Source organism: Xyrauchen texanus, chromosome 30 (assembly GCF_025860055.1).
Source record: "Xyrauchen texanus isolate HMW12.3.18 chromosome 30, RBS_HiC_50CHRs, whole genome shotgun sequence".
NCBI lineage: Eukaryota > Metazoa > Chordata > Actinopteri > Cypriniformes > Catostomidae > Xyrauchen > Xyrauchen texanus.
The window spans coordinates 11,662,086-11,683,935 of NC_068305.1; the positions used below are offsets into that span (position 1 = coordinate 11,662,086).

The 21,850-nt window shown below is 40.9% G+C and overlaps 1 pseudogene; it reads left to right on the forward strand.

Annotated features, from left to right (window-relative positions):
* LOC127623658 (alpha-1-antitrypsin homolog) overlaps positions 1-21,850 on the forward strand; it is a 37,709-nt pseudogene that overhangs the window by 14,985 nt on the left and 874 nt on the right.

The following is a 21,850-nucleotide window of genomic DNA, read 5'->3' on the forward strand; positions in this document are numbered from 1 at the left end:
GTGAAGATGCTTGAAATGTACATCTAATGCATGGAATTAATTAAAAATAACCCCCCAAAATATAATAAATATTGCATTAAATAATAATAACAACAGCAAACATATGCTACCAGGGCCTTCTTCCCCAATTCTGAGGGGGACATCATACCCCAATTGTCTAACTTTAACTAACTATATAAATGTAAATACATAACAGTCCACAAATCCCCAAATAAAAAAGACATACAAACTTGTAATATCCATGATCATTATTTTCCAATGACACAAAATTAGATTGATTAACCTAAAAACAGTTCCAGTGGAATAAATCTTAGAAATGTTGGTGTTTTTTTTTTTGTTTTTTTTTGTATGTTTCTTCAATACGGTTTCAAAATTAATGTTTGATGTATGACTTTCTATAATTTTTCTTGTAGAAAAAAACATCCAAGTATCTTCAAGTAATGTTTACTGCAGACCTTATTTTACTAAAAATTCCAAAACTCCTATTATAAAATCCAGGGCCGTAGCAAGGTAACCTGGTAACCCTATAAAAAAAAAGAAATACAGTTTAAATTTGATAAAACTCTGATAAAACTCCACAGAAAAATCCCAAGGGAACCCAAGCCGAATTATCTTCTGGGTTTGTGGACTACAACCTGAACAGCTGAACTAATGTCTGTTCTCACCTGCTCTAACTCTCATTATAATCTTCTACTAAAATGACAGCATGTTATTTATACAGTGTTGAGAATATTTTAACTTTTACCCCTCTGCTGAATCTTGGTTTCTTTCAAGGTTTATTTCTCATAATATTAAGGAGTTTTAACAGACTTTTCTCTGTAAAGATCCTATTAAACTATTTATATTGTGAATATATATATATATATATATATAAATAAATGCTATACTGTACACATAAAACTGACTAGACATAGTGATAAAGGCTGAATTTGATTTCTCTGTCACAGATGAAAAGGAAGCAGTCCAAGAGATACATTTTACCAAATGGATAAACATGCATCAGAAGAGAGTGAGACATTCTTTCTTTTTATTGAAATTTATCCAAAACTGAAAATTCTGTTTATGTCCTTCCAAACCCGTATATTTTTTTTTTTCCCAGACTGATCTCACAGTGAAATCGGAAACAGTAGGTTGACTATTGTTTAGCTAAAATTGGTCTGTGCTTACAAAAATTCGAAACACTGCCCCAGAGGCCAAAGCAGTAACTGGTGTTGGGCATGTGGGCAAGCGTGAGCTCATTTTCCAGGGGAAATGTCCATGATGGGGAACTCAAAGTGAGTTGTTTTCAGCTGTAGGCTAATAGAGTGAAGAAGATATTATCTATCGGGAAGACACACAGGCTTGAGTGAAGTTTAAGATGCCATTTATTTGATAAATGTAAAACAGAAAGTAATGTCTCTCTATTTGTACGTTGTACGTCAGCATATAATAAACGTACCCATGAAATCAATCCCTCCCCAAAACCAACCTGCTCCAGTACCCTAAAAAGATAAACCCATTCTATCCTATCAAATGCCTTTTCGGCGTCCAACGAAATGATAACTTCAGAGGAGCTACAGTTTTGTCTTGAGCATAAAATATAAAAAAGTGCACAGATATTAGAAAAAGAATACCGTCCTTTTATATATCCGGTTTGTTCCTCTGAGATAAAACTAGGAAGTATTGCCTCTAAACGAGAGGCCAAAAGTTTGACTACAATTTTAACATCAACATTAAGGAGGCTATTAGGTCTGTATGATTTACATAATGTTGAGTCCTTCCCATCTTTAAGCAATAGAGTTATATATGCTTGTCTCAATGTTGGGGGAATCATACCTAGCTCTAAAGATTCCTCAAATACAGACAAAAGAAGTGGGGCCAATTCAGCATGAAATTTCTTATAAAATTCGGAAGGTAGCCCATCTGGGCCAGGGGATTTCTTAGATTGCAACAAATTAATTGACTTAATAATCTCCTCTAAGGTAATGGATCTATCAAGTTCAGATGTTAAAAGATAATCAACCTTAGGGAAGTTTGTAGGGTATCCAGATCAGGTTTGGGGAAATGTATAATTAATTTCAATGATCGTAATCAATGATTAATCATACGATTTGACCCGGATACCAATACATGTAAAAACGCCCCAAAAAGGGCTTATATAGTCCAGGAGTCTGCTTCAAATATATATAGATAATTAAACCCAACGAATTATAATTAATTAGGAATATACATTATATGCAGACAGGCTATATTAATTTAATTAAACCCCCAATGGAATTGACCCGTAGGCTACCACAACCAGTCAGTTCGTCCAGCGAACAGCTTTGCTAAATATTCCTGATCAATTCCCTTGAAGGTTTATTCTTAGTTATAAGCTTACTCATCAAAGCACGTTAACTTGCTTTGATAATATCAGCTTGTAGCTTAAAATCGCACATTAAAGAGGCTTTGTTTTATGATCAACAAGCACAGACAATCAAGCATATAATTGGGTTTAATACAAGGAACTAGAATATATCACTACACTTGACAAACAGACACTTAACATGTAACATAAAATAAACATAAAATAAACAGAGTAGAAGCAATAAGGAAAATAAAGAGATTATTAAGGATAGCAACTTATTACAACAGTTAACCCTTAAGAGCCAGCAAATGGAATTACACACTTTAACACGTTTGGATTTCAGATGAAATAATACTTGCGCAAGGGACTTTTGTGTGCAGCTGAGCAAGATTGAAGAGAGAGTTGAAGGGTTGTTCCGAGAAGTTCGAAGCGTCTTTGAGGGTGACTGTTGAATAGTTGACGAGGGTTCCGGATGTTGCAGAGGATCGGGAGAAGAAGTGAGAGATGTAAGATGGCTTGAAGAGATCCGGGAGAAGTCCAAGGGAGGTCCAGAAGTGAAGTGGGGAAGTTGGGAGCAGCCAAGAAGACGAGAAGATAAGAGTTGAAGTGTTCAGCAGAAGAGGGTTGAAGTAAGAGTTGAAAAGGAAGAGAGAGAACCAAGAGAGAGAGGAGCAATTTATAACCTTAGAAAACATGTCCCACCTCTCATTGGCTCGACCAATAAGAAGGGTGGAAGTTCCAGGCGGGAATTTGGTTTATTGCTCATTGCATGTGCACCCTGGAGGGGTGGTAGCTGATGAAGAAACTAAAAAATATTCTTGTAATACTAATATGTTGTTGTTATCGACATATCATGTACACAGTCATTTCAATCTTCAAAATACCAAGTTATAGAGACCAAACATGACACACATATGATTTCGGTTAACCATAGTATGCAAAGTCTGAAACATTAACCCATTAGAGTTTGCAAGAATAACATAGACCAAACAACATTTAAGGGAAATCGTGAGATGGCACATTAGATACATGTCAATACATTTATCCCATGGATAGAATATATATAGGATATATGGGATTAAAAAGGGTTCATTTCTCCTTCTCAGTAAGGACTGAGTGAGCGTCAGCCCTCTCTAACATTCCTTTGGAGGTCGTAAAATTCTCCTTTCTTTGGGCAGGAGAATGATTCCTTTGTCCAGTCAAGGCTCATTTGCATGTTTATGATCGGGTTTATGACGGTAAGAGATTTTGGGCTGAATGACTCAAAAGATGGTAAACATAGCCTAAATACCATTCTAAGGTGATCTTATATTTATTTTTGGCTAGGACAAATCGTAAGGTTTAATTTGATACCAAGAAAGATGTACTTGGTACACTTAGACGTGGATATACACTGTTAGGCTATTAAATATAAGATCACCTTATTAACTATAACAGGTTTTACTACACTACTAAATTAATTTCAACTAGTTTTGATCTATCATCAGACAAATAAACACACAGGGATTAAAACATATTTCATTAGACATACATTTCTAAGTTTAAAACTGAAAAACACACACACACACACATTTTTACGTTCAAGATCTCACATGGTAAAGCATGCGGTGTGAGGCGAGTCATATGGGAAAGGGGGGGCTTAGCAGTCACGAGGATTTCCTGTCAATAGTTCCTTGTCTTTTTGTCAATAGCGCATTGTGCTGTGCAGACTAGTCGGCACTATTGCAGTAATTCTGGGAGTTTTCACAGTGGGTTCCTTATTGTTCGGGACCGGCTGGGTTAATGATTATCCTTCACTAATTCCTCCAGACGCTACAAGTTAATACGCCCAAGAAAATGGTTAATTTCCTCTGATTGGTCAGAAGCCTCAGTTTTGTACAGAGGGGAGTAAAAGTTTTTAAGAATCAAATAAATCTCTACAGGATCTGAGGTTAGTGCACCACTGGGTTGCGCAATTTGAGTAATCAGACGCGAAGCTGCTTGGCTGCGCAGCTGGTGGGCCAGAAGTTGACCGACCTTATCCCCATATTCATAATATTTGCCACGCATGTGTAACAAAAGTCTCTCTGCCTAACCTGTGGATAACAGATTGAATGTTTTATTGCAATGGAGAACAATTGATAAGTCCAAAAATATTCTAGAATATTCATATGCATAGTCAAAAGATAAAATTAATTCTCATTATTCTTTGTGGATATTTAAAATTTGTACGAATTTAATTGCAATGGACTGGTGTGAACAGTTTTCAGTCAAAAAGTAGCATTCAAAAATAATCTGTTTTCAGGAAACCTAAAGTACATGAAGTCCAGAGGAAAAATATTTAATGGTTATAGTGTATATGTAACCGTGCCAACCCTTTGCCACACTAGTCCCGACTACGCCACATGAGTTATATACCCACGGAAATAACAGCAACCCAAGTTCAACAAACAGTAATTGGTAAAAGAGTGAAGACGTGACGTTCAAGTTCAATAATTTTTATTGGCAATGGGTTATAAACCTCTGAATAAATAATCACTTTTAGTTGGGTTTATTATAAAAGTAGCAATAAAACTTAGTCAACATAGGCATTAGGTTGATTATTAAATGTCACAATCCACCAGTCTTACTTTAGGAGTAACCAAGCCTGTGTGAAAATAGAGAAGAGTCATTGGCCACGGACCCGCCGCCCTAGGAGCACACACACCACACGTGTACGATTCTCAAGATGATAAAATCACTTCTAAAAGCAAATCCAGTGCATAATACAAACCACGCTACACTCCCAGATCAATATGCATGCAGTGCAGGAAATCTCACACCAGCTGCAGTGAAGGAAAGGCCCAAACGACCCCAGAGGAAGTACTCCCATACAGGCTGGCTCTAAGACACAAAGGAATATGAATTAACACTCCACTTTACATGTCATATTCAAACACAGTGGTTGGTCTAAACCAAACTCAAATAATACAATCAGTACACAAAAATAATAAACCACAAATTAAATAAAACCATATATATATATATATATATATATATATATATATATATATATATATATATAAACCAAAACTTTAAGGTTAGTATAATGAAAATAAATCATAAACAATACAGCAGGGCCTAGACGTCAGAAGTCCACGTGCATCGGACTCCACAAAGGAGGATCTGCCAAATAAACACAAAACAAACCATAAATGTCTAAAATACAGATCCAAATAAACCTCTGCCACAAATTCCATGCAACGTCATTACACCTTCACTTACAGAATTTACAGAACACCAAACCAAACATAACAATCTAACACACACATACCTCTATCGTAATCCAAGAGCAAAACATAGACTGGTTGAATGATTCGTGGCTATGGATTAAACACGGCATCCAGCGCTCGGCACTAGCCCCATTAAACCACCCACGCGCTCACACTCTTGCATCAAGGACTTCCGCCCTGCGTTTAACATAAAATCAATAAATAAAAACATACCAACGTCTTTGTATTAGAACAACAATGCCACACTCACAGCTCACTATGGCGCTTCGGGGTCACAACACCGGAAGGAGATGGAAAAGGTCAAAGCGTCAGGAAGTTATCCCGTCTACTCGCTGTTGTGCTATTTATAGCGTGAAATAACTACACGCCCCGCCCCATACAGAATCCTTACTCACCCGGTCACATATAGTATATTCTCGAGCAAACAACAAAATAAAAGTACTATTAAAAGAAACATGTTAGAGATTAAAATATTGCTAATTTTATGGCATTCGCTTATGCACAGGATGATGTGTCCACAGATTCCTCAAGAGACACTCCAAACTCCATTGAAAGATGGGACAGCTCTTGGGCTGTTTCAGCTCTTGAGGATTTGACAGGCCTCTGTAATGTTTCTGAGACCAGCCAATAATTTTACAATGATTGAGCTCTTCATCTCTAAAATTTCAGAAACAAACCCTCCATACTCAAGAGCCCTGCTCACAGTCACTTCCAAACTGTCCTACAGACAGCCTTGTGGGTTTAGCTTTAATATCTGAATGTTTTCAACCTTTGAAGAGTTACTTCATGTCACATAGACAGTCCCTATCTAACTCCACAAAGAGGCAGTGTTGTGACATCTTAGAGTGCAAGAAGAGCCAGGCTGATGATGGGAACTGTTTAGCAGGCGATGACGTTATGCCATGTCAGTGCTGGATTATGATGAGGAGGATGCTACATCTTAGATCTGGACCATAAAGAAGCTGGGCTAGATTCTAAATCAAATGCAGACTTTGAATTAAGCACAATCACTGATGTACAGAGAATATAAATGTTGCAAGTACACATGAATCTCAAGGAAATGGAATAAAAAACTCTGCGTCATTTTTGCAAGACAGCAAGGTCTTTAAGTTGAAACAGATGTACTAATGAAGTCCCAGTAATGAGGACATTCCTTTTTCACAGAGGGAATGTGACTGGATAGGGACTTCATCTCCATATCTGGAGCAGAATGACTATGGAGTGAACATCAGTACTTCCCACTCTTTGGCGATGATTCAGATTGGTACACACAATGCATAAAAGTCTGTCATGTCATCTAGTGATGAACATATGGACTTTGACCATTTTTCTGAAAATAAGTAGAGTATTCACTCTGACAATCTCATTGATGTTGCATCTGTGCAGATCGAAAATGGTCTAGATAAGGGTAATATTGGAGAGGACCATTTCCCCGATGCTGTTAAGGATTCTTTCTCAAATAGTCTACTAAAAAAATTACCAATATGAGCAAAAAAGTGGATTATATAACACAAAGTACGGTGGATTATAGAACACACATTCTTACAAACACCAGTGTTAGACAACTGTACATTTTCACATATTTTCCTGCTATAAGGACCAACCAACCAGATTATATTGTTTGTCAGGGACAGTATGCTGGTGACACCACCAGGATTTTTAGCCTTAGCTTAATCAGCAAAATATTTTTAATCAACCAGCATGGAGGAGGCAGGAACTGGCTGAACATTCAAAATAATGTTTAATGAAAACTTAAAAAGACACAAACATACATGCACAGGGCAGTGGCGTGTGGCTATGTCTCTCTGAAACTGCCGCATCCAGCCCTGTTTTATCCCTCTCCTCGGCTGATTAGTCCAATTGGGCCACATAGGTGATGACATACTGCCCCGGCCTCCTCCTCGTCACACTCCACCCTCTTTTGCCTCAGGATGGAACGCCCCTCCGCGTTCTTACAGCCGGCAGCGAGCCCCTCCGCCCTTGGCAGCGGCTCCACAGATCCAGGCGGCCAGCAGCGAGCCCCTCCTCCCCTCACAGACAGCAGCAATTCCTCTGTTTCCAGGACAGCCCCGCCCTCCTCCTCGTCACACACCACCAATCTAGAAATTACCAGCAGATGGATTCATATTGGTCTAAGATGGCCTTTTCAGCAGACATCATTCAACCATTTATTTGCATTCAGTTCAAAATTAAAGCCTTTTTATTCCTTTGATAACAGGTTGTTCAATTTAAAGTATTCAACGGTATGTGTCATTCTACCTTCTTTATATGTGTTTCAGGGAGGGGGGTCTTCCTGTTACTTTTCACTAAACTAAATGTGAGGTGGAAGTGCTACACATACTTCTATTCTTGTGGATGATCACCTACTGAATCTTTATGTGTCCACAGCTAGAAATCTATAGTCTCCTAAACCCAAACTAGCAATCAAGAAGAAATAAGACTATTTACAATTACAAGGAGAGTCATGAAAGATAATAAATTGCACTGGCGAACTCACACAGGGTGAGAGATAGATAGAGAGAGAGAGAGAGAGAGAGAGAGAGAGAGAGAGAGAGATTTACTTCCTTTCTGTTTGTAAGTTCAGGATCAATGCTAAAAGCTGTCATCTGAAATAAGTGGATAGAGGTCACTTATTGGATTTACAGGTGATGGATCAGGATTTACAGTAGAGAATGTGAATTTTCTCACTGCTAGAGTCTTGTGCCAGCAGTATTGCTGTTTATACCTTTAAAGGCATCATATCATAGTTTTTTCTATCTCATAATTTTTTTTCCCACCTTGAGGTCCACTTGCTGCATTCCATTTAACGTCGGATATTGGATTTTACTACTTGATATCTCCAAACATGAAGGCATTCCATTGCCAGATGCTCAGAAGATGATGTTTAAGTAAACAAAAACTGCAAAACTCCTTAGCTTAGCTTAGCAGTCACCAGAGATGTCTCCTAGCAACCCAATTGATAAACATTGCTTCAGACACAATAAAGGACAGGATATGATGTCACACTTGTGGACTTCTAGTTTCAGTAAAAATATATAGGACAAATAACAATTAAATTACAAATACTACAACAAACCATCTACTCACTTTCCAGCAACACTAAAAACATAAAGTTTTGTACAGTAATTTGTATTCTTTGTATTGAGCCAAGGGGTCAGTGTGAAATTTCAGTCTTCTATTGGTCACACGTCTTATCATCGTATGATTTTGCATGCAGCAGATTGCGAAATGTCTTCGCCTGAGATTGTGTTTCCAGTTTCCTGTATTTTAATGCATTTGAATGGGAGTGAATGGAGCACAAAATGCTGTATGTTTTGGCTTTTCTCGTGGGTTTTCTGTTGGGTCCAGTTTAGAGGAATAGAAGTTTAAATAGAAGAAGAGGAAATAAAAATATCTGGATTTTTGAACGATGATGTATTTCAAGCTATTGACATCAACTGTTTTCTGTAATCCCATTGTAAAATGTTAAAAAAGTATTATTATGATTTATATACTGTAAAATTGTCTCAGGATAGCTCTGTAGATGCTCAGTGCTTGTGTGTTCTGCATTTACCTCTTTATCCAATGTACAGAACACATTGCAATTCAGTTTGTCCCAGCAATGAAATGTGTCGCATCAGCAGGATCTGGGGGAAATAAAACGGGTCAAACGGTGCAAATATACAAGGGCTCAGCATGGGCTGGTGAAATTTTTGTCTTCACTACAGTAGCCAACAGCCTCTGAGAATGTTTCCCTTCAAGGTCAGGGTCACTAGTCAATGTCAATATTGGTTCAATATCTCTCTTGGAAAATGACCCAGCGAGGAGTTTGGACAGTTACATGAGCCCCTAGCTGTGGTGTGAGCTATCAAGAGATTATACATTAATCACAGTAGATCACAGTAAAAGGGCTGCTGATCCTTAGTTCTCGAGGGCAATCGGAGAAGCCTGAGAGAGCACAGGCACTATACTGTACATTTAAATATGGTAGATGCTTTTATTCAAAGTGACTTAAATCTGGATTACACTACACAACTACACAATCTGAACAGATTCTAATATACTAAACTCAGCAAAAAAGAAATGTCATCTCACTTTCAACTGATTTATTTTCAGCAAACTTAACGTGTACATTTTTGTATGAACATAAAACGATTCAACAACTAAGAAATAAATTGAACAAGTTTCACAGACATGTGACAAACAGAAATGGAATAATGTGTCCCTGAACAAAGGTGGGGTCAAAAATTAAAAGTCAGAATCTGGTGTGGCCACCAGCTGCATTAAGTAATGCAGTGCATCTCCTCCTCATGGACTGCACCAGATTTGCCAGTTCTTGCTGTGAGATGTTACCAGGACTGGACTGGTAATCTGGCATACCGGGCATTTTCCCGGTGGGCCGATGAACTTTGGGGCCGTTCAGGGGCGGACTGGCCATCGGGAGAACCGAGTAGGCCGATGGGTCGGCCACGAAACGGGCCGTATGGGCAGCGATCAGCTAAAACGAGCTGCCACGTTATGCAGAATGGACCACAAAATGGCACCGCATTATGCAGAAAAGGTACGAGAAAAGCGAACCCCACTCTTCCACCAAGGCACTTGCAAGATCCCAGACTTTACTGGGGGGAATGGTCCTAGCCCTCACCCTCCGATCCAACAGGTCCCAGGCGTGCTCAATGGGATTGAGATCCGGGTTCTTCGCTGACCATGGCAGAACACTGACATTCCTGTCTTGCAGGAAATCATGCACAGAACAAGCAGTATGGCTGGTGGCATTGTCATGCTGGAGGGTCATGTCAGGATGAGCCTGCAGCAAGGGTTCCACATGAGGGAGGAGGATGTCTTCCCTGTAACCTCAACAGCATTGAGATTACCTGCAATGACAACAAACTCAGTCCAATGATGCTATGACACACTGCTCCAGCCCATGATGGACCCTCCACCTCCAAGCCTATCCCGCTGTAGAGTACAGGCCTCGATATAACGCTCATTCCTTTGACGATAAACCCGAGTCCGACCATTACCCCTGGTGAGACAAAAATGTGACTCGTCAGTGAAGAGCTCTTTTTGTCAGTACTGTCTGGTCCAGCGAAGGTGGGTTTGTGCCCATAGGCGATGATGCCGGTGATGTCTGGTAAGGACCTGCCTTACAACAGGCCGGCAAGCCCTCAGTCCAGCCTCTCTCAGCCTATTGCAGATAGCCTGAGCACTGATGGAGGGATTGAGTGTAACTGGTGTAACTCGGGCAGTTGTTGTTGCCATCCTGTACCTGTCTGGCAGGTGTGATATTCAAATGTTCCAATCCTATGCAGGCTTTGTTACACGTGGTCTGCCACTGCCAGGACAACCAGCTGTCCTTCCTGTCTCCCAGTAGCGCTGTCTTAGGTGTCTCACAGTATGGACATAGCAATTTGTTGCCCTGGCCACATCTGCAGTCCTCATGCCTCCATGCAGCATGCCTAAAGCACATCCACGCAGATGAGCAGGGACCCTGGGCATCACTCTTTTGGTGTTTTTCAGAGTCAGTAGAAAGGTCTCTTTAGTGTCCCAAGTTTTTATAACTGTGACCATAATTGCCTACTGTCTGTAAGCTGTTAGTGTCTTAATGACCGTTCCACAGGTGCATTGTTCATTAACTGTTTATGGTTCATTGAACAAGCATGGAAATCATTGTTTAAACCCTTTACATTAAAGATCTGTAAAGTTATCTTTAAAATACAGTGTCCTGAAAAAGGGATGTTTCTTTTTTTTGCTGAGTTTATGTATCACACACCGAATATAGCCTAGTTTCCTTCCACTATTCGCGCTATTTTGTTATCGACAAAGTGAAAATGCATACAAATAATTTTGTGAAATTTGCGGTCTTCTGCCTGTTTCCATTCAAATGTCCTTTTATCGATAAAAATTGTGTGCGTGATGACGTCATGCCTAAAAAACACACTTTGTCATATAAGTTTTGGTTTATCGTAAAAGAAATCTGCCCTTAAGCGGTTCCCAAACAGAAATGTGTGTTTATCACTAATTCGCCTCCCAGATGTTCCAATTTTTTTCCTCCGAAGTTTTGGTAAAATGGGGAGAGTATTGAGACAATTAATTGAAATAAGCCAGTTTACTGTCATTTTAATTTCACAAATAAATGCAATCAGAAGATGAGGAATTGCAATCAAAAAGGAGCAGTTGCCCTTCTGATAAGATGTAATATTGGTCCTTATGTTCATCACAGGATGCCACCAGTTCTGACCCGAAAGCGAATCGTCATGGCCCTGTTCAAGCTGGAAACCTGCACCAAGTAGTGGTGGGAAACTTTCGGTCTTAGTATAAGGACCATCCATCGATGTGTATATGCTGTGTGCACAGCTATTAAAGAAAGAAATATGCTTGTAATATCAGGGTTTACTCGTGATACATTCCTGATATTCAACAAGCTAGTTTGAAGAATTATCAAATCTAAAGCATTGCCATCACAACTGCATTATGCCCCGCATATTTGTCCAGCAACTTTTAACGACCAACTGAACTTGATTGTCATCTCAAATTAATTTTAGTGTCATAATGCAATTTACATTTTCTGAAGAAGCTCAGCAAATGCAATCTGAGGTAAAGAGGCTTAGATTTAAAATAGATAAACGTTTTAAAATGTTCAAAAGCTTGTTTTCTGAAAGTGAACTCAGCACTGGACAAGTAGTTCTGAAAAAAAAAAAGTGTAGAACATTCAGAGAATGTGATTCCGCTGACTTTTTTGGTCTACAGAACAGGGTAAGGCTAATTTAAGTTTGTGTAAAGGAAAGGCCTATATAGGTTTAAAAATATATATATTTTTTTTGTTTGGTAATTTATTTTTTTAATTTCATGTTTTTTTCGTTTGGTAATTTATGGTATTTAATACAGGGAATTTTGCCAGTGTTTTTTCTTATGTAAGCTAAACAATAATTTTATAGAATTGGCTATATGTTAGTGTTAGAAAAAAGCACACAGATGCTTTTCTCCTAGTATTGTGTATTTACTTTTAATGTAAACATCTTTGTGCAAAAAAAAAAGGTTTTGTTTTTGTAATGTGGGCTAATTCCATGACTGTCGACTATTATTTTGATTGTGTGGAAAAATAACTTTAATAAATAAAGGATGGCTACCGCAAATAAATCACAAACAGTTGCCATAAATTTGTTCTCTGTGCACTTTTCGATGTGCATGATTCAAGATATTTGTGTTGGCACTCCTGGAAGTGTCATGTTTGCAGCATCGGATCTATTAAGATAAATCCATAATCACGTACAATAATTTCAATGATGTATACCGTCGTCATGATTAACACGGTCTAACTATTGGGGTAAACACACTGTCGTGTGACACTACATTTTTGCGTTAATGCCAATTTTCTTGACAAAAAGTGTTTCCAAACCAGTTTTTCACGACACTATAAGTATCGACATTTATATATGAAAAATACTGCCGACACTTGTGAAATTTTAGAGATAATTTGCATTTCCATCAGATATATTTTGATGCACAAAAGCTTTTTTGGGAAAAAATCATTGGATGGAAACGTAGTTAATGTAAATGGGTTCTGACAAAAACTGGGCATCACACCAAACTAATGAGGATCACACGCTACCACTAATAAATTCATAACACCCAGACTGTATAGCCTCATTGTAATAGATGTCTGTGAAAATAGTAACAAATAAAAAAGCACTATAATGGTGGGGGCCTCAGTAGCTTAGCAAGTATTGACTCTGACTACCACCCCTGGAGTCGCAAGTTTGAATCCAGGGCATGCTGAGTGACTATAGGTCTTCTAAGCAACCAAATTGGCCCAGTTGCTAGGGAGGGTAGAGTCACATGGGCTAACCTCTTCATGGTCGCGATTAGTGGTTCTCGCTCTCAATGTGGCGTGTTGTAAGTTGTGTGAGGATTGCGGAGAGTATTATGAGCCTCCGCGTGCTGGGAGTCTCCGCGGTGTCATGCACAACAAGCATGCGATAACATGCGTTGATTGACGGTCTCAGAAGCGGAGGCAACTGAAACTTGTCCTCTGCCACCAGGATTGAGGTGAGTAACCACGCCACCATGAGGACCTACTAAGTAGTGGGAATTGGGCATTCCAAATTGGGGAAAAAAAAGGGGGATAAAAAAAAAACAAGCACTATAATATCAATATACAGTGTATATGCAATGTGTATGTACTAGTGCTGTCAGTGTTAATGCGTTAATGCGTGCAATTTATTTAAAATGTATAACATGGAAAAAAAAATATTTATTGTGAAAAAGGCATGTACTGATTATACATTAGATTCTGACATTTAATTCAGCTCCGTGTTCTGAACACTGATCAGAGGGCGGAACATTTGCGATGTGTCCAGTGGGGACAATATACTTGGATACAAACTACAAACAAACCCACAACAGTGAGTCTATTCCGGAGAAAGGACCTCTTATAAGACAAACACTGATGGGACTTGTTATATGCTTCTTTTGTAAGTCAGCATTTTATCACATTAGCATACCAATACTTACAAGCGTGCTGTGCAGCTTGTTCTCCTGTGGAGGGTCTGTTGATGATCTGCTGAAATTTAACACAATTTCAGCTTTGTACCCATTGTGGTTGAGCTTCTGAAGCATCAGCTAATGATTAACAGATAATTTGGATGAATTATATTTTCGTCTGCAGTGTCAGCGTTACAAGCAGAACAAGACACCGAGTTCAACACCGTGCTTGCTGCCCTGAAACAAATAATGTACATTCCACATTTAAAGTGATAAGATGATGATGATAATATTGTGTAGGATGAGGGTTTAAGATATTTAATGCACACTGCAATGAATAGTAGTTCTATCAATAAGTCAACATCCCACTTAAACTTTGGTAAATGTTTAATATTACATGAATCGGTGCTACTTTTGAATTTCTGTCTTTGTACTAGCATTATTAAGTACTGTTTTGTTCTATTAATTTGTTCTTTCCAGAGAAGGAAATAAATGAATTTTGACCGGAAATAAGTATATATAATCAAATTGCATCACATTATTAATTCCAATTAACTATGAAAAATTATGAGATTAATCGCGATTAATTTTAATCTATTGACAGCTCTAGTATGTACTAATGTTAGTCAATAAAAAACTCATCATAAGATTATGAAGGGCCGACTTTATTCATGCCACCAGAGTAAACAGTAAAGATAACAGTGATGCCACACAACAAGTGGATGTATAAAATACTGTCTCATTGAAGTCCCTAGAGAACTCTCTCTCCATGGTAAAGATGAATTTCTGGCTTTCCAACCTTAGGCTTGGGTACCTCTCTCATTCTGTTTATATGCATGCAAGTATAGCCTATATTTAGATATAATCCAGTTCAGACAGAGCTGTATTAAGCTAGAAGCATTGTTTTTGGCCACAAACAGCTCTGTAAGCTATAAGGCTCAACAAGCTTAATTCTGAATCAGATGGTTGTAAACATGCCAATAAAATGGAGAGAGTGTATCATTGTGGTCTAAATCATTGATTTCCTTTCTCTCTCCGATAGGTTGGCAGAGATCTGATTCCCTGCATTTGCTGTGAAATGAACAAACAAACAAACATATACATTAGAGACTCTCTTGAGAAGCATGGTGTTTGGTCAGTGTTTGCCAAGTCAGTCAATCATACAAATCCCTCACAGGAGAAAGATCTAGAGTCGACTCTGTGAAGGTATACATCTTTATGACCCCTCTGACTTCTCTCACAGGTAATCACTGATTGAGTGATTGAGTGAGTGAGTGTCTCTGTCTCTATGTGCAGACTTTGAGGTTGAATTGATTGTGGATGAAACCAAATCTAAAAGAAGAGGGATCTTAAACACTGGCCTGAAGTCCTACAGTATTACTGTGCAAGTTTCAAAAATTAGATTGCAATAAATCTGAGTAAGATTGTTTAGCAGCTATTTTTAAACTAAGGGGTGAAAGAATGGGCTGTAAAGTGTTTTGAATTTAATAAAGTTTATAATAAAGTTATTAGATATAGCATTTTTAAAAAGGAGGGGGTGCTGGATGACAGGTGCAGGCAAAATACATACAAATTGTGCTGTTGTGATTTATAGTGCTGAGTAAAGTAGTTTTTCCCACCGTGTACGATATTTCAATCATTGTGACACACTTTGCATAAGGCGTGGGTATTGTCGATATGGCTTCGAGATATGAAATTAAATTCTTTTGTCCAGCTGTTGTTAAATTTACTCACGAGTCCCCGGCTGAGCGCCACTACATTGGAGTTTACCCCGGTGGACGAGAGGGTCGCCTCCCTACTCCTACGGGTTGTGGGGGGGAAAACTCTGACTGTTGTCTGTGCATATGCACCGAACAGCAGTTCAGAGTATTCGGCCTTCTTGGAGACCCTGAATGGAGTCCTGAATAGGGCCCCAGTAGGGGACTCCATAGTGATGCTGGGTGACTTCAACGCACACGTGGGAAATGACAGGGACACCTGGAAAGGCGTGATTGGGAGGAACGGCCTCCCTGATCTGAACTCAAGTGGATGTTTGTTATTGGATTTCTGTGCTAGTCATGGATTATCTATAACAAACACCATGTTCGAACATAAGGATGCTCATAAGTGTACGTGGTACCAGAGCACCCTAGGCCGAAGGTCGATGATCGATTTTGTAATCGTGTCGTCGGATCTGAGGCCATATGTTTTGGACACTCGGGTAAAGAGAGGGGCAGAGCTGTCAACCGATCACCATCTGGTGGTGAGTTGGGTCAGGGGTGGGGAAAGACTCTGGACAGACCTGGGAAGCCCAAGCGAGTAGTGCGGGTGAACTGGAAACGTTTGGAGGAGGTCCCTGTCCGCGAGATCTTCAACTCACACCTCCGGCGGAGCTTTTCAGGCATCCCTGCGGAGGTTGGGGACATTGAACCGAGTGGGCAATGTTCAAAGCTTCCATTGCCGGCCGCGGTGGAGAGCTGCGGCCTCAAGGTTTTAGGTGCCGCAAGGGGTGGTAACCCTCGAACACCGTGGTGGACACTGGTTGTCAGGGAAGCCGTCCGACTGAAGAAAGAGGCCTTCCGGGATTTGTTGTCCCGGAGGTCTCCGGAGGCAGTTGCAAGGTACCGACAGGCCCGAAGGGCTACGGCCTCGGCCGTGAGGGAGGCAAAGCAGTGGGTGTGGGAAAAGTTCGGAGAAGCCATGGAGAAGGACTTTCGGTCCGCACCAAAGTGCTTCTGGAAAACCGTCCGCCACCTTAGGAGGGGAAACGGGGAACCATTCAAGCTGTATACAGCAAAGATGGGACGCTGTTGACCTCAACCGAGGAGGTTATTGGGCGTGGAAGGAACACTTTGAAGAACTCCTAAATCCCAACACGCCCTCTATGGTAGAGGCAGAGCCGGAGGATGATGGGGGATCAGATTCTATTTCCCTGGGGAGGTCACTGAGGTAGTCAAACAACTCCGCGAGTGGCAAAGCCCTGGGGATTGATGAGATCCGACCAGAAATGCTGAAAGCTCTGGATGTGGAGGGGTGTCATGGATGACACGCCTCTTCAACATTGCGTGGAAATCTGGGACAGTGCCTAAGGAGTGGCAGAACGGGGTGGTGGTTCCCTCTTCAAAAGGGGGATCAGAGAGTGTGTGCCAACTACAGGGGTATCACACTTCTCAGCCTCCCTGGTAAAGTTTACTCCAAGGTGCTGGAGAGGAGGGTTCGGCCGATTGTCGAACCTCAGATTGAAGAGGAACAATGCGGTTTTCGTCCTGACCGTGGAACGACGGACCAGATCTTTACTCTCGCAAGGATCCTGGAGGGGGCCTGGGAGTATGCCCATCCGGTCTACATGTGTTTTGTGGATCTGGAGAAGGCGTATGACCGGGTCCCCGGAGAGACTGTGGGAGGTGCTGCGGGAGTACGGGGTGGGGGGTCCCTTCTTAGGGCGATCCAATCCCTGTACGTCCAAAGCGAGGGCTGTGTCCGGGTCCTCGGCACAAAGTCGAGTTCATTCCATGTGGGGTTGGTCTCCGCCAAGGCTGCGCTTTGTCACCAATCCTGTTTGTGATATTCATGGACAGGATATCGAGGCGTAGTCGGGGTGGGGAAGGTGTGCGGTTCGGTGGGCTGGGGATCTCATCGCTGCTTTTTGCAGATGATGTTGTCTTCATGTCATCATCGGTCCGTGACCTTCAGCTCTCACTGGATCGCTTGGCAGTCGAGTGTGAAGCAGCTGGGATGAGGATTAGCACCTCTAAATCTGAGGCCATGGTTCTCAGCAGGAAACCGATGGAGTGCGTACTCCAGGTAGGGAATGAGGTTTTGCCCCAAGTGAAGGAGTTCAAGTACCTCGGGGTCTTGTTCACGAGTGAGGGACAATGGAGCGGGAGGTTGGCCGGAGAGTCGGGGCAGCAGGGGCGGTATTGCACTCGCTCTATCGCACCGTTGTCACGAAAAGAGAGCTGAGCCGAAAGGCAAAGCTCTCGATCTACCGGTCAATTTTTGTTCCTACCCTCACCTATGGTCATGAAGGTTGGGTCATGACCGAAAGAACTAGGTCGCGAGTACAAGCGGCCGAAATGGGCTTCCTCAGAAGGGTGGCGGGCTTCTCCCTTAGAGATAGGGTGAGGAGCTCAGTCATCCATGAGGAGCTCGCAGTAGAGCCGCTGCTCCTTTGCGTTGAAAGGAGTCAGTTGAGGTGGTTTGGGCATCTGGTAAGGGGCACCCTTGGCCGCCTCCCTAGGGAGGTGTTTCAGGCACGTCCAGCTGGGAGGAGGCCTCGGGGAAGACCCAGGACTAGGTGGAGAGATTACATCTCCACACTGGCCTGGGAACGCCTCGGGGTCGCCCAGTCAGAGCTGGTTAATGTGGCTCGGGATAGGGAAGTTTGGGGCCCCCTGCTGGAGCAGCTGCCCCCGCGACCCGACTTCGGTTAAGCGGTTGAAGATGGATGGATGGATGGATGGATGGTTCTTGAAAGGCACTTTTTTTGTGTGCCAAATTGAGTATGAGGGTGTTGAGACAGCTTTACCTGTTTAGGACCAGTGTCCTTATCCCCTAAGACTGAACAGCTCTCTTCTGTCTCTGCTGCTTTGACTTGGAGGTCTCTATGTTGCACTCCCTCTGTCTCTTCATTTCTTTCACTAATCAAATCCCTCTCATCCCTAATGGACTCTCCCTGTTGTTTTCCTCCTCCTTTATTATGAAAAAATGTGGGGTAAAATAATGTTACAAAAAGTAAATGTAATATAGGCTACTTAATGCCAATAAGTTAGTATGGAGTATGAGTAGTTACTGTTTTGCTTGCCACTATTCACTATATGTCAATTTTTTGTTGTTGTTTCCTCACCTGGTTCTTCCTGCATGCTCTCCCTTTCCCTTTCTCCTTCTCCATCTCCTTCTCTTTCCCTTGGCACTGACAATCATACACAAATATATTGTAGGCAGGAGAGTTGAGGTCAGTTTGTCATGTCACAAAAATGTTATGGAGACCATTTACAGATTCTAAGGATATGATCAAAAGGCACACAGAGGCGTGCCATTTTAAATGTCTTTATTATTATTATTATTGAGCTTAGAAACGTTTTTAAATCACAAATTCCTTTCACAATATAAGCTGTATTCTCCATTGTAGGTTTGAAATAAATAAAAAAAATAAAAACAGGGGATTGCCTAGATAAGTAATTTGATACAACAACAGATAGCTGGTTTGCATTATCTGTTACTTTAGCTTAACACTTTTCAGAAGAACAAAACAAACAAAAAAACAAGACAGAGGTCATTATGGACTGTCCATAGTCTCTCACCTGAATCTGTCTTTTTTCTTTTAAAGAACTGTCGTATGTCCATTGCTCACTGGCAGGCCACACACACACGCACACACACACACGCACAGAGAGAGAGAGAGAGAGTAATGCTAGGAGTTCAGGAGTTAAGCCTGGTTCAGGTTAAATCCTCTGTGTGTGTGGAATGAATAAATACCGCAAAAGAAAAACATTAAACTTTCTTTTATTGTGTAGTTTGATAGTCAGCCACAACTGAAAAATAACAGATATAAATCTAGGAATGAATAACAATTCATTTAAAAAGCCACAATGAGTGTTTTCACACATACTGGTGGTATACAGTGATATGTTTGTTTTACTCTGGTACAAACGCCAGGGCTTCATGTTTCCATGACGACTGACCAGCAAAGACGCACGTGATGTCATGTTTACATGACTCCCGATTGTTAAAATGAGTATCAAATTAACGATAAACTTTACCAACAGAGACACACGTATGCACTACACAGGTACGCAGTTTATTTGTCGCGCTGCTGTTTTTGTTTCACGCTCTAGCAGTTAATAAACAGAACTGCATGCGTCTTGCGGAAGAACATTGTAACCGGCGCTACTTCTCTCCGTTTATGACTATGGACGAGTCACTCAGGTCCTGTGCTACTCCACAGCGGCGGCGACCCGCTGGACTAAAATAGTCAGAAAATAAACACTTATTATAGGTGTACCATGGTGATTCAGGATACTGACTCCAGTACTCACCGATATGGTTTCGGAATCGGAACAACTCTAGGTAAAAGGAAAGAAGTGTGAGACACAGCTTTGGAGCAACTTAGTTGATTCACAACACTACATAACGGGTTCTCACTCTGTGTGTGTTTCGCACTGGATGACGGTCGTGCTGAGCGGTGCAGGTACAGAGGAGAAGTAGAAGAAGAGAAGAGGATGACACCATTTGCTAAGCGGGGGTGTTTTCATTTTCATCCTTAACCCTTTCCCCGCCAAACACGGAATTTTCCGTGTTTTATGAAAAAACGCTTCCCCGCCAAACACGGAATTTTCCGGGTTTCCGTGTTTTAGGTGTTATACGGTAAGGAAGATCCCTGCGCATGTTTTGAAAGAGTACGCAACTCTTTGATCAAAGAAACAAACTGCGATCGTCTCAAACATGAAGAAGTGGAGTATGAGAAGCTCAAAATATCAGACATAAACATGCCTTTTTCTCAGCTTTTTGTCCGAAATGTTGTTTTTGACAAAACCTACCTCTGTTCAAGTCGCAATAAAAAAAGAACAAATGAAGATAAAATAAAATCGGAAAATATTCATGGAAGAAAATATTCTGCGGGCCATTAAAGTTTAGCGAAAATTGTCCAAAACCCTGGCGGTGGCTGACAACTTTTTTTAAAAAACGCTGGCGGGGAAAGAGTTAACACATACATTTTAAACCACAAACTATGGAGTATGTTTTGGACATTATTTAACCTTGTCAAAGACGAACAAAAATTTTAGAATAACAACATTTCTTACTCCAAGTTTTAGGGGTGCTGAGCTCCTTTTTAGGAGTGCTGAAGCACCCCTAAAAAGGGGCTAGACTCGCCCTTGGTTATAAAGCATACAAGTGAGAAAATGCCGACTTTTCCTTCGCTCTCTACAAGAAAATCACTCTCAACCCTGAAGCCTGGGTTAAGAACATTTTCTTCTCCCTGGTCAGTATTGCCATTGCTTTAAGTATGCTGGCTGTTGGTGCCAAGGGTAACACTCATTCATAAATATATATATCAGCCAGGGTTACAGTGAGTAGCAGGCAAAGCAAGTCATTGAAGGCTATGCACACTTACTCCACATGCTGGGCCACAGTCAGGAAGCCATGCAGTTGGAGGTAGGTGCTGTGTGGCCGTGAGAGAAGGTTTAAGATTGGTGGACATGTTCTTGAAAGACGTTCATCATTTTTACCACAGTGAAGCCTTCAGTGTTGACTTTTCCAAACCTGAGATTGCTGAACAGGACATTAACAAGTTAATTGCCAAGAAAACCAATGACAAAATCACCAATATGGTGAAGGATCTGAATCCAGACACGGTGATGATGCTGATCAATTATATTTATTCAGAGGTACTTCTCTTAATATTCTCTACATATAAGTATTAATATTTGAAGAAGTTTTAGTTTGTTGGTTGATTGTTGTAGGCTTTGAGTTGCAGTGACAAATATTGCATTTTGTCCTGGTAGGAAAATGGGACCAGCCATTTGATGTAGCTCTGACCCACAAAGCTGATTTCCATGTGGACAAGGACGCCAAGGTCAAAGTAGATATGATGAAGAAAACCGACCGCTAAGACATCTATGAAGACCATGGCAACCACACTACAGTCATGATAATACCCTACAAAGGCAACACTTCTATGATGAACATTCTCCTTGATGAAGGCAAGATGAAGGAGGCTGAAGACTCCATCTGCAGACACCTTATTAAGAACTGGCATGATAAACACTTCAGAAGGTAATACAAGATGTACCTTCAGATGTTACCACTTACATTTTGTGAGATTGTTTCC